This window comes from Physeter macrocephalus, chromosome 16 (genome assembly GCF_002837175.3).
Source record: "Physeter macrocephalus isolate SW-GA chromosome 16, ASM283717v5, whole genome shotgun sequence".
NCBI lineage: Eukaryota > Metazoa > Chordata > Mammalia > Artiodactyla > Physeteridae > Physeter > Physeter macrocephalus.
Window position 1 is genome coordinate 81,412,098 of NC_041229.1, and position 13,093 is coordinate 81,425,190.

The window sequence follows — 13,093 nt, forward strand, 5'->3', positions numbered from 1 at the left end:
CCTTTAATATGTAAATTCAAGAGGTTTTGACCTATCAAAATAATTCATACGTCCAAAATTTATAAAATTATGTTACTTAATGAAAAAAATGTGTTTTTTAATATGCTTTTTCAAATGGGCTCATACTATGTTTAATATTTTTATAATCTATAATACTTTTCCACTTAACAGTTTAATGTAGGTATATTTCTTGTTTATAAATACAGTCCTACATTACCATACAGGTGACTACATAGTATAGTATTACATGGATAGATACCATAATGTGTCATGTTGGAAATTTAAGTTATGTGAGTTTCTGACTATTAAACACTTTTTTTAAGACATTATTCAAGGATGTTTTGAATAATTTTGCAACCTGAAATTTCCAAAGTATTTTACTGATTTAGAGAGGAAAGATTATTCACAGTCACACAAATATTTAATTTCTTCCTTTTCTTTGTCAATCATAGCATATGCAATTTTATTGTCAATATTTCAAAACTTTGCAAATTTCCTACACATCCCTAATTCATGATAATCCATTTATGAATTAGTAGGGGGCTTCCCTGGTGGCGCAGTGGTTGAGAGTCTGCCTGCTGATGCAGGGGACACGGGTTCGTGCCCTAGTCCAGGAGGATCCCATGTGCCGCGGAGCGGCTGGGCCCGTGAGCCATGGCCGCTGAAGCCTGCGCGTCCGGAGCCTGTGCTCCGCAGCGGGAGAGGCCACAGCAGTGATAGGCCCATGTACCGTAAAAAAAAAAAAAAGAGAAAAAAAAAATTAGTAGGCATGCATGACTACTTTTTTCCTCAGAAAATTTTATAATTATACATGTTGGTTCGGCTTGAAATGATAGAAATTCCAAGTATTCTTGTTCTTAACAGAAGAAGAGAATTGAGGGGCAGTCAGAGAGGAAGAATAAGAGGGGCTGTGGAAAACACCCTTTGTGTAAAGTAAAGTAAAATGGAGTGAGGTCACCATCAAAGACTCTTTCCTCCGAGAGTTCATCCTCTTAGAAACTGTTTGTACCTCAGGTTATCATCTCTATCTTTCACTTGTCCAAATCTTTTTATAGAAGGTCATTTCTAGAATACCTTAAGTTAGGTAGTTAAATAGTATGGAACTTTCTGGAAGAAATATGTATAACTTCTGAGATAAACTGAAGGTAACAGTTGGTCAGTGAGCACCAGGATTATAAAAACAGACTATGTCACTAAAATCATATGCTTTTGAAAAATATTTTCAGTCTTTCTCTACCCTTTGGAAAGTGTATAGCCTTTGAAATCAGAGAGACCTAGATTCATTGTCACAGATCTGCAGTTACAACACTTAAACTCCTTGAGGTTCAGTCTCTGGAGTTGTAAGATGAAGGTAATAATACTTACCTTGCAAAAGGAACGTGGAAACTAGAAAAAAAAACATGAAAAGTTCTTTGCATAGTATGGGGCACTCTGTAGGTACTCTGTAAATGGTAATCAATTACTGTGATAGCATTTTTGCTGGTAATAATAAGATTTTTTTGTGTGTGTGTGGTACACGGGCCTCTCACTGCTGTGGCCTCTCCCGCTGCGGAGCACAGGCTCCGGACGCGCAGGCTCAGCGGCCATGGCTCACGGGCCCAGCTGCTCCGCGGCATGTGGGATCTTCCTGGACTAGGGCATGAACCTGTATCCCCTGCATCGGCAGGTGGACTCTCAACCACTGCGCCACCATGGAAGCCCAATAAGATATTTTTAATATGTATAGTTTACAGACTAGAAAATGTTCAGACTTTTTCTTTTAACTTTTTAAGAATTTATATTACTCATCTAGCTACTATTTGCTTATACTCATTAGTATTCATCCTGGAGACTGTCTTGGCACAGTAGATTATTGATGACAGTGCTTCCTGTTCTACTTTTTGTCTGGGAGCAAGATTAATTTATATGCTGATTAATTTGGGGGGCTGCTCACCTTACTCCTCTGCCTTTGTCATAGATCTCATTTATTTGTAATCAATTTTTCTTAACCTTTATATACCCAAGGAGATGGCACATGAATACATTACTTACTTGCTTCATACTTTCATTCATAAGGCAAACAGCTAGTGGATAGAATGTTACCCAAAAAAAAGATAAATTATGACTTCTTTTGGTATCAAAACAGTTTCTTTCAAACTTGGAAAGATTAGTTTTGTGAAAATTCTTACCACTGATATCATGTGTATATAAATGAAAATATGGATGCAATGTATATTCATGGGTCATTAAATAAGTATGTATGAAACTAGGAGGAAGCATAGCATAAAAAGAATTTTTCCCTGAATAAATTGTATATATAAATTTAAGGTAAAGAGAGGTCCTCTCAGAATGAATGTATATTTTTTTCTAGCTCAGACCTACTACTTAGCTTGTCTAAGTTCTGGGATGCATTCCTATCATGATACCTTTCAACCCTGAAATCTATGATTGTAACACTGTTGAAATTATTTTTTAAAGAGTAATCTTATTACATGAATTAACAAACGGTTGCCCTTGAGTGTTAGGGCAAGGGTGTGGTATTACAATAACTGATATCTTGAGAGGCTAACATATTTCATAGTGGGAATGTCTGTAGCTCAATACTGACCATGATTCTGAGCTTTTAAAATGACATTAGAACATCACAATTTTTCCTAAGTCATCCAGTAGTCTGGTGAATAATTATCAACCGTTCTCAGAATTAGTGTATTTCTCCCTATTTTTGTCACTAAAGTTTTATTACTAGATGCAGTGACAAAAGACCATTCAGGGAAGTGGAAGAGTTACTAGATGGCAATTAAGAAGAAAGAATAAGAGTAAGGAAAGGAAGAAGGAAGAGAGGGAAGGAGAAAGACAAAGATGAAGGAAGGAAGGAAGGGAGGGAGGGAGAGAGGGAGGGAGGGAGGAAAAAAGTAAAAAATGGAAAGAGGTTAAAAAAAAGAATAAAGGAAGGAAAAATATTAACAACCATTCTTTGCTATGTCTCAGTCTAAGGGTTAACACGTGACATTGGATCCTCACATCATTCTGAGGTAGGAATTTCCACCATTTTAAAGATGCATACCTGTGTGGTGCCCATAGAAGGAATGTTTGATTCCAAGGGGTCACAGGTACACTGAGCATGAAGTTATGACAAAGGCTTCACACCTTGTTTCTTCACTGGTTTGTGTTTTGGGCTTTATTTCCTGTCTTTGCTCCTTAACCATCATGAGCACTCTGTGGTCTAATTTTAGCCACAAGGGTTTAATGTTACTGTTAACTACAGACAGCTAGGCAATTAGGTAATTTTATTTCTCTAGTGGCAGCCTGTCAGGGTAGTGCTGATAAAGCCACTTTAGCTGGAGGTCACTCACTCACCAAGGGCTCCAATCATTTATCTTGTTGTGTAGAAGCTACTTTAACTGAAAACACAAAAGCAAAGACACAGAGTACCATTGTGTGTGAGACTCTGGCTCAGGACCTAGACTGACTGGGTTTGAATCTCAATTCTGCTGCTTTTACTAGATGGGATATCCTTTGGGAAATGGCTTAACCTTTCTATACCTCAGGTTTTCTCTTCTCTAAAATGAGGATCATAATAATATTTATATCACAGAGTGCTTCTAAGTATTCAAGGAGTTAATATGTAAAACTGTCCAGGCACATAACAAATGGTATATAAGTATTGCTGTTATTATTACTCTTATTATTATCCATGAAGTTAATTCTAGCTTTGAATTCAGTAATTCTAGATGATGTCCCATCCATACACTTTCTACTACCTTCTTGAACCTTCCCTGAATTCTAAGCACATCCACCCCTTTGTTCTTGCAGGAGGTCACTGTCTTTGCATGTTGCTGCTCCTTATGCTGAGAATTAATTCCTAAATCATATTCAGCTCAGTAGAAGTCTTCTCCATATAGTTAGCTATGTCCTCCACCCTACCCCAAAGAAGGCAGATTAGTCACTCCTATACATCCCTGTCATGACTCATCGTTGTATACATTATAAATACTGTCAACATCCCTCCACCACTGGCCCCTTCTCATATATGCATCTGAACGCTCTTTGAGGACAGGAACTATATCTGGCTCTTTCTGCCTTCTGGGCACATATCACAGTGCTTGGTACACAGAGGGCTGGCAGTAAATGTCAAAAGAGTAAATGAGCTTACCACTTGGAGGGCAGCGATGCAGGAGAGATAAAGTGAATAAAGCCTAGGTACCCAGGGAAAGTAGGTATGCAGCCATGGCAAAGGTTCATGAGAACAGTTGTTGGCCTATTCAGCTATCTGTCATCCAGCTATCTGATAAAACTAAAACTTTTTAAGTGCCTTATCCAAAATAAACTAGTAGGCACTTTACATTTGACATCTCATTTAATATTCACAACAAGCTCATGCAATATATACTATTATTAGTCCCATTTTATTGATGAAGAAAGAGGCTCAGGGAATTAAGTAACACAGCTGACTTGCTAAAGCTAGGATTAGAGCCCCAGTCTCTGTGACTTCAAACTCTATGCTCCATGTTCTAAATTGATCCTATATACATACTGCCTTTCAAATTGATAGAGATTTTTTAATAAAAATATTTTATCTTGTTCAGACAAAGAGTTGAAATGTCTCCCAATAGTCGAATCTCTTTTATAGCCCAGAATAGTCCATCCATCTTATTATTTCTGGGGCAGAATGCAGGAGTTTAGGTGGGAAAAGTTCAGAGAAATATGATTATCTCTTTTCTCTCAGTTTTAAAAAAATCTTGACCACAGTTCAATATTTGCATATTGCTTTTTAATATCCTCTTTTATTTAAAAAAATTAACATATCTCTAAACTCAGGGAGAAAAGCACATTTAAACTTTTAAAAATTGGGACAACTCCATTTGGTTTAAAAATGCCTTGAAAAACAAATTAAATTGAAGACACAAATTGACAACTGCCATCAACTCCTTTGAGAGTCATGTTGGAATGGGCAGATTGTCATCCTCTAAATCCTTAGCAGTTGGGTTAAGATGGAAGCCCTGTCTCACTTGACCACCCTTTTTTATTTATTTCTTTCTTCTTTTTTTTTAACGGCAGAGAATCAATCCAAATGCTGAACAACCAGAACTGCATCTTCTAAGATACTCAATTTGACATCTTATTCTGCGCACATGAGTATAAGGTGGTGAACAATGTGAACGGATATCTTAGTTTGAATATTTTCCAAAAGTAGAATTTATGAGGCTATTGAAATCCTGCTAGACAGGAATTATTGCCTATGTATTTCCAAGCTGAGCAATTTGAGATAGATTAGAATGAAACCTCTGTGATCAGGGCTGCTAACAAGGAGGCTTCTTACCAATAAGCAATATATTATGGTAGTCTTGGTGGGGAGGGTGTGGCAGCCAGTTCTTTCTGGCATAATAGGAAGTGGATCCAGCATTTTTATTCCAAATTATCACTCCTCACCAAAGTAGGGTACTTTGCAAAGGCTATCAACTTTTTACTCATTTCACTTCGGAAATCAATGTTGAGAGACAGGAATTATCTTCAACTGCCAGGGAAAGAAGAGTGGGAAATAGAGGTGAAATTCAGGTCATCATGATGAGTTAGGAATCTGGGCTTCTGGATGCCCAGTATTTATCATTTTACACCCTTCAGCATAGTCTCTGATGTGAAATGCTGATGACTTCAGCATTGGAGAATCTATGAGCTTGCTCCTCTGGGAAGTAGACAGGGGTTTCTGAGCTTGGGCATTTACCTTTTGGGATCAATAAATGTCCCCATTCATTCCTCTCTTTATTGAAGAAAGATCTTGCGAGAGATCATGGCAATATTCTCCAGTTATATTTCTCTCACAATTCATGAAGAACAAAAAAACAAAAAACAACAATAAAAAAACCCTACATTTAGCCTATAGAAAAATCATTTCATTAAAACTCTCTTTTGAGATACCCTATTTCTCATCTTCAAATGTAAGATATTTCTTAGTATTTGAGCACTCACTGTATTCTCAGTTTTCTGTGAAATTATTCATCTATATATTACTACACTCTCATACAATTTTATGTTTGTTTTTGGTAGTGATGGTTTATTGCTTTTGCCTTTTTTTTTCATTTCTTCTTTTGTTTTAATTTCAATGTTTAGCTTTGCTTTACTTACTGATGTTAGAATCATATTCTGTGATTTCAGGTATAGTACACTGAGCTTTACTGAAAACAACTCCATATCACACTGACCCTCTTAGAGAATGTAAGCACAACTCATGGGTTTAATCATTGCATTCCATAAAAGGAGATGTCACTTAACCAGCTTTCCTCTCAGTGCCAAGAAATCAGCTCAAAGTATTTCTATTCAGATAAGTGAACATGCTTGTCATAGCTTACTTATGCCTGTTAAATCTTTCTATGAAATATTTTACAGGAAAATATGTAAATATTTTGACTGCTTATGCCATTCTTTTCAGACTGCTTTGCAGATTACACATGAATCTCTATATGAAACAGGAAGGAAAACCAAGCAGAAATTTCTTAATGTAGCATTTTTCATTAATGAAGACAGAAAGGCTAAAGGAAATTTTTTTTAATGGAGTCTTAATGTAAATAGCCAAGAAGAGTAATATATACTCTATGAATTGGCCTCAAAGTGATACCAGCGTGATGGAAATACATTATGAGTTTCCAGGACAGCATGTCCTCTTACCTTTTCTTACTGACAGCAGATAAGTAAACCAGGGCTTAGGAGTATAGTATTTGCCAAAAATACATTAGCACAGACTTTGTATGTACCAAGAGTTTTATGAGTTTGCTACATCTTACATGAACAAAGGTCTATAAACCAGCCTGTAATCTTAGAAATACATGTTCCTTACAGCCTATAGTTAACAGATGTGATATATTCTGAACATAGATAGGGTAGAGAAAAGTAAGGGAATTTTTCCCAGGCAGTTCTCATTAAATGTAGAAAGTCTTTGTTTCATTTCAGTTATTTAATTTTTGCTTTTTTTCATGATTATTTTTGAAAGAATAAGATGATGTTGATGAAACTTGAAGATCAGCACCATGGAATAATTGTGCTGTTTCCACCATCTGAGATGACATGGTTGTAGATGTTTTTAATTGTCAAATGACCGTATTTTCCATTTTTTTCAATGGAACACATTTAATTTAATTTTGGAGGTTATATGTGTAAATGTATGACTTGACTGAGGAAAGCATTCCATCACTAATACTTCCTCATGACTGTGGAGCTGAGTAAAACATCATTCAGAGTCCCTGGTTTGAAGCAACAAAAACCATCTCTGGCCTTAGCCAAAAGGAGATGCATTGGACAAGTAGCAGGGATGCCCATAATTGACAATTGGCTGGTAGCCTTAGGCTTAGAAAATGGAGATTTGCAGGCCAGGCTGCAGGAAGCATAGTCAAAGTCATACTGCAGCAACTGTATGATTCATGGGCTCTTGTGATGGTTGGAATCATCTGATTTCCCCTACATTTCCTCATTTTTTGCACTATGCATCCAAGATTCAGAGTTCCAGAACAAAGGCCAGATCAACAAAGCCTAACGCATTGGCTTCTTCTGTGGTACAGCCAGGAGTGGTAGAGGAAGGTCCCAGCTTCTGTGGTTTGAGAGAGGAACAGCAATAGGAAGCAAGCACTGGGGATTGTCTTCCAACTATGTTGGCACACAGTGAGGAACTGATAAAAATAGTGGGAAGTGGATTATGGTCAGCTGAAGAATGACAAATGTCCAAATAAATATTGGCTTTGAAGTCATGATGGGTTCTTAGATTGGACTTTTTTATCATTGAATACTGTGAGACCTTGGATAAGTCCCTTTTGCTGCCTGTTCCTCAGTCTTTAAAATGATAAGTTTGATTTAGAGCAAGATAAGTTCCATTGTCTTTATGCTAGTTTCCATAGCAGGCATCATTAATCAATTACTGTATTCTTTTCTCCTGAGACCAGACATGACCTCAGAATCCTTCTCAATACAGTGTTTTGGCAGCAACTACTAAATTGAGTCAACAAATGAGATAAACCTTTCAAATATCTCTGAACTAGACATTAATTGCATTTTCTTAAAGTGTTAATGTTCTTTGAAGTTCCAGGACTGAAAAGTATTGTTAGTTGAATTATTTTAGAAAATTAGAAAGAACCTAGACCAGATGGGAATAGATTCATAAAGCAGAAAATCCAGTAAAATCTGATTGAAGTGAAAGAAAATATTTTCAAATTTGACTGGCTTTCATTATGAATGTTGAGATGTAGAAGGATCTCTTTGTTTCATTGTAGAATGTGCTGATCACCCTCTGTCATCAATCCAAGAAAGTCCTGAGCTCATAAAGACTATTCTTTGAACAACAGAAAAACATGATATCAGTCTGAGGTTTAAAACTGTGAATTATATTATAGAGGGTAAATGAATATAACATTATATTATTAATGGTAAAGAAATTACCATTAACCATGAATTATATTGTTAACTGTAAAGGAACTACTGTTTACGTAGTCTTTTCAAATTTATAGAATACAGGATCCTAAATGGGGCAAAAATCTAAATTCATTAGGGTATGTTACTAAACCTAATAGCAGTTTTAGCTGTTGTGACCAAATAAACATATTTCTTTAGTACTGTTTTGTTTTTCTATTTTATTAGTGAAACTTTGTATTTAGATCTTTCTTTAACATCTCAAGCCTAAACTAGATGGGTTCGCAATGTAGGGCAAGTGACACCAGATGGAAAGACTACAGTCCAGGAGTTGCTAGGCTCCAACTAGCTAACAGCATCTCTTCTCTACCCAGGATATTTCCATTGTCTTCCATTGGGCTATGTTTGTACTCATTTACACATCAAAGTTTCTTTTTGGAATGATAATGACTTGTAATATGTCCTTGAATCATGGCAGGAAAATATCTTTCTAATTCTAGAGTAATTTCCAGCACCAAGAAACCACAAAAAGTCTTCTAAAACAATTTTTGGACACTGGCTTTCTGTAGGGTACCTAGAACAAGATCAGTTTCACAAGCCATCCTTCCTCTGTTGTTCCTATGATAGATTGCCAAAGGACCCCAAATTTTTCTCCTTCCTGTATGCATGCCTTTAACAATGCAACTTTTATCAAGAGAGGTGGAGTCTATTTCTCTACCCCTTGCTTCTGGGTTGGCCACATGTCTTGCTTTGGCCAAAGGGTTCTTAGCAAATGCGATGCAAGCAGAGTCTTGAAAAGTGCTTGCACTTTGGAGTTTATCTTCTTGCTATTTTGGGGAGCACTGAGCCCACCACCACATGAATTAGCTTGTGTTAGCCTTTTGGATGATGAAAGATACATGACCAAGTTATCTCCATCACTGTAGTTAACATGGATTCAATCATCAGTCATGTCAGTGAGGCCATCCAACACCATTCAGCCCCATCTGAACTGGCCCACTATGAATTGCCCAGTTAACTCTCAGAATCACGACATAACAAATCTTTGTTGTTTTAAGACATTAAGTCTTGGGGTGGATTTTTAAATGGCAAAATATGTCCCAGTAGTTGCATCATCATTCATGCAGTATTGGTTTGCTTGCCCTCAGAGGGTAATCTATAGAAACTCCTCAGATTTACCCCACTCATTGTCAATGAATTGAATGAACCTTTAGATTCACTGGGAAAGACTACTAACACCCTTTCCAAGGTTGTTAAAATAAAACTGACTTTGGACTTTTTGGTTTTCATTATTTTAGATTCAGGAATTATTTTTTTAATGAAAACATCAGATGTTGACATTCTTTTTTTAGATCTAGCAATGATACAGGTGTTAAACACCTTAACATATATAGTGAAAACTTCATAACATCAGTGAATTTCAAACTTGCAAAAGAAATAATTTCTCAACTGTTCAGGGTTAATCTGCCACATGGATTTGATATGGCATTGAAGAGTGAAAAATACAAAAGAGACCAAAATTGTCTAAGAGAGGGAAGGAACCTCATAACATTTAAGCTACACAATATTTTCCTGATGGGAGCTAAGTGTCAATTTACTTTTAGAATTTATAAAGTTCTTTGTTTGAGACATTTTGCTCTAAATCCTACCATTCTCAGCTGTATCTTATACTACATCCCAGGGCCAATGGATTCATGTCTTCTCTCCTCCACCCTCAGGCTATTTCTAACAACTCATCATCTGTTTTCCCTGGGAATTGTCCTCACATACAGAGTTCTCTCCAGAATTTTTATCTGTTTGACTGTGTTACCTGGTCCCCTTTCACAGTTAGTTAGTTTATATATGTACATACACATGCATGTATTTATGTCATACTTCTCTGCTGTTTCTCCTTTGTGCCTTCGAAAGGGTTTTCTGGTGGAAAATTGGCCAGAGACATGTTTGGGAAGAATGGCAAAGCATGGTAATCTATGGTCAGAAAGATTGTGCCTAATTATATATCATATCTGTACTTATAAAAAATTCTTTTTTGTTTTTATCATCATATTTCAGTAATGTGATAGTGCTTTGGGGTACACAAATGTGCTGTTTATTCAGTTCTGGAGTTCTTTGTTCTGGTGTTGTGATGTCAATTATTTCAATTTTCACATCTTAGGAACTGTGGAGAAGTTGACAGAAAGTGCTAGTTTCATGACTAGGCATAAAGCAGTACTGGTGTTGCATTCTTTAGAAGCAAATATCCAGATTCAATATAGAACCACAGTGTTCCCTGAAAGGGTGGGAATAGGGTCACAATGGCTCCTATGGCAGCTGGTTTTGAATAATTACTGGTAAGAATTCTCCATAGATTGAAAAATTTAAAGTATCAAGAATAAGACTCAGGCAAATGTCTCATCATTTTTCGTTCAACACCCCTTGGATATGATACATAACATGCAGTGTTTTCTTTAGAAGTCAATAGACTCTGTGAATCCCTTTATTCTGGGCAATTCAGTATAAATTCTCTCCAAACTTTTCCTTCCAAAATAAGTGTATCTAGCATTTATTGAAAGGGCTACTGGCTAACCCTGGGCAACGTCTTTTGAAATCCGTTGACTTCTGAAATAGAGGTGGCAGGAAACAGAGATGTTTCAAGGAAATATATTGTCTTAACTCTTTCTCAGTTGGGACTGCCTGTATCAATAGGGGAAAGGAGTAAGAGAAGGATATTCTGTTTTAACTGTGGATAAAGCAAATTTTGACCTGTAATTAGTAACTTACAGGTTAAAATTCCTGTAAAATTCCAGCTTCCCTTCTGCTTCTCAGAGGGAAGGCATCTGGAACTTTGGAATGATATAGATTCCAGCTGACTATAGTGAGCTGATAGGATGTGTGAGAAGAATAACTCTTTTCTGCCCATTGCTAAGAAGACACTCCAAACCTGGGTTCTAGTGATGAATGCTGTCTTTCCAGTGTCCAGTAAAAACTGGTTAAAGCATCAAACAAGAGTCTTGACTGTGCCTGGTGTGGTAGCTCAGAATCAATTTCTCCTCTTCCCTAATTCTTTCACCAGTCAATGGGAACAGCCTTGGATTTCAACATGATTTGTAACCTTCAGTGGGATGTTTGCTTATAGGTATCCCTAACTGCATACAGTCAAAATCAGACTTATGTTATCATTAAGCCTCTGCAGTGTTTGTGTGGGAATTATGAGGACATGAGCTGCCCTCAAGGAACATTTCAGCCAGGGCCAAAGTTTAGAATTACCTCCTCCCAACCTAACTGTCTTATAGGCAATCATTCTATTTCAGTAGCTCCTAAAATTATAACAATACCAAAAGTGTATTGGTGATTCCATTTACTTTTTTGCACATGTATTTACTGAGTATCTTGTGTAGTATATGCAAAGCACTGTGCTGGTGCAGCTGGGGGTTCAAAAGGAATAAGACCAAAGCTTTAACCTTAAAGTGGAATCAGGTGAAGATATGGAGTAGAACCATCTTTTAGCTCTCCAGGAGGGTCGAGTTATTGATTAAGTGGGAATATGGTATCTGTTAACCTTGAGGAGCCAAACTAACTCATCTTAAGTATAGACCACTTCTCAATCTTGCCTGTTGGCATTATGCATTCATTCAAAACACAGTTGTTTTCTTGAGCATCTATCATCATTCATTCAGTTATTTGTTCATTTAAGAAAGTTTATTGGGTGTCTATTATGTGCCAGACATTGTACTAGTCTCTGGGGAGAGAACAATGAGCAAAATGGAGAAAAATCCCTGCCCTATGGAGTTTTCATAACAATGAGAGAAGACACGATAAAATGAAGAAGTTAAAATACAATAAGTTAAATGAAAAAAAAAAAAAACTATGGAGAAAAATAAGGCAAGAAAGTGGGTTATTTTGTGTGTGTGTGTGTGTGTGTGTGTGTGTGTGTGTGTGTGTGCGTGTGTGTGTGTGTGTTAGGAGCAGCAGTTTGAAATAGTATAGTGACAGACAGTTGTGTTAGATTTTGGAGAAAGTAATAAATGAGACATATACTCATAGATCTTAGACTGGTGGAGACAAAAGATGATTATACAGGTAATTCTATTAAATTGTGACGTTAGGATAAGAGGTATATGTAATGCTATGGATGAGGACACAGGAAAAGGAGACTTTGAATAGTCTAGGGGAATCAGGAATGGTTTCATGGGTGAATTGACGTTAACATTGAAACCAAAATATAATATAAGCCAGAGGAGAAATGAAGTGGATTGAGGGTCAGCACAGGAAAAAATAAGTTCAGAGATTCAGAAGGAAGTGAGAACGTGGTACATTCAAGGAAGTGAAAGTTTAAAATGGCTAAAGTATGGATTGGAAGAAGGAGAGTAATGTGAAATGAGTCTCCAGAGTAAGCACTAGTAATGTCACAAGAGCACTGAATGCCATGTTAAGAAATTTGGACTTTATCCTAACAACAAACAGAAACCATTAAAAGAATTTAAAGGGTTGGAAAAGACTTGAGGTTGATCCCCAGGGGCTTGTAGGGAGGCTGGATGGAGCTCTGTTCATTCAGAATCTTGATCCTGAATGGCCCCTTAACTCTGTTCTTTGATTCAACTAATTATCTTGCCTTTCTTAATAATAAGGTACATTTATTTGTGACTCACCCATTCATTCATTCATTTATTCTCCAACAGATATATAATATTGGTAACTTGTATTCTGGTCATGTCCAAATAAATCCTTTTAATTCAAATATCTG

The 13,093-nt window shown here is 36.7% G+C and overlaps 1 pseudogene; it reads left to right on the plus strand.

Annotated features, from left to right (window-relative positions):
* Positions 1-13,093, plus strand: part of LOC102993453 (hypoxia-inducible factor 1-alpha inhibitor-like) — a 151,023-nt pseudogene that overhangs the window by 35,112 nt on the left and 102,818 nt on the right.